Below are 1747 nucleotides of genomic sequence, written 5' to 3'. Positions count from 1 at the left end.
CATGTTCCGTTTCCCAAGCGTTAACCAAACAATTCACCAAAATTGGCAAAATGGTAAAAGACAAATGCGCCAAAAGTCGGTGAAAATATGAAAAATATACAGGACGACTGACGGAAGTGACAAATCTTGCCAGTTAATCTGCAAAATATAATTCAGATTAAGGTATTCTAGGCAATTAACGCCCACTTATTCAATAATTTCAAATCAATATTTCATTTAATGAAATGATTGAACTGAAAAACTGTTTCGGAAAATAGTTTTATTGACAAATAAAGAATACAGACAACTAATACATTAGTGATATGAGTCATATAAGATTATGCAAACAAATACTTTTTGAATACCCTGTCATGGGCGTCATTGAACATACAGTTTTTAGTAACGCCCATATGTCAATATACGTATTATCTCAATGAACATAAATATTTCGACTTAGAGCCGTACAAAATCTAAAAGTATATTATATTGTCTTTTTTAGATAGAATTATAATTATCATTATATGAACTACAAATACTACAATATTTAAATTTTGTAACACGTCCAACACATCTCGTCCCTTCTACTTAATCATCTTTAACAAAAAATCTCACTTCTAACATGAGCTATAACTATAGAACATCAACATCTAAAGGATTTTTAATAAATATATAGCACTGGTCTTCAGTAGTTTTGTTGCCCTAGATATAAGATTGATTTTGGGTGTATTTATACTCACAATTCATGAAATTATCAATGGTTTTGTAAGATTCGCTCTCGTTTTCTTTCAAATATTCATTTTCATTTTACATTACAAAAATTCGAAAACAAGAAACAAAATAACAGATATATTTATAATCTCATTTTCATTTGGAAAAAAATATGATACTTTGAAGTAAATAGAAATTTCGAAAACATGTTATATTTCCATGTAACGCCTTTTAAGAGCTTTTCTTTTATAATTTTTCAGAGGACAATCTCTTTTTAAAGACCAGCAGTAATCGGCCATCATGTGACAATCCCATCGACCCTGATATCTTTCTTCCATTACTTTTAGATCCTGGTAGAACCGCTCTCCCTGCTCCTCACTATAATTTCCTAAATTATCTGAAAATTTATCCAAATGGTTGCGAAGATAGTGTAACTTGATACTCATATTTGCTCCTAGAATCTGAAAGTTTGTCAGCATATTTTGTACAATTTCTTCATAATTTGGTGCTTTATGGTTACCTAGGCAATTTTTGACTACTAACACAAAACTTTCCCAAGCTTTACTTTCCGGAACAGTCATAACTTCAATAAAATCAGTGCCTTTCATCAATTGCCGTATTTGAGGACCATCAAATATTCCACCTTTCAACTTTTCCATACTAAGTTTTGGAAATTTTCTACAAATATATTTAAAACAATCTCCTTCCTTGTCCAAAGCTTTTACGAATTGCTTTATCATTCCTAACTTAATATGCAATGGTGGAAGTATAATTTTGTCTCTGCTCACCAACGGCTCTCTTATTACATTAGCTTTACCGACAGTTAAAGAATTTCTTTCAGGCCAAACATCTTGTTCCCAATAACGTTGCTTTGCTCTACTGTCCTACATACAAATGAAGCAAGGGTATTTCTTGTAGGTATCCACTTTGTTGACCAAGTAAAAAATTAACCATTTTTAAATCCACACAGATCGACCATTGATGCTCCGAGTAATTGATTTTTTCTAAAACTAATTTGACATTTTCATATTCTTCTTTGAGTTTTGTAGAATGGGCAATT

Source organism: Leptinotarsa decemlineata, unplaced genomic scaffold (genome assembly GCF_025532065.1).
Source record: "Leptinotarsa decemlineata unplaced genomic scaffold, Ldec_3_MD MMD2_tig00026369_RagTag_RagTag, whole genome shotgun sequence".
Classification (NCBI taxonomy): domain Eukaryota; kingdom Metazoa; phylum Arthropoda; class Insecta; order Coleoptera; family Chrysomelidae; genus Leptinotarsa; species Leptinotarsa decemlineata.
Note: the sequence above shows the minus strand (reverse complement) of the source record.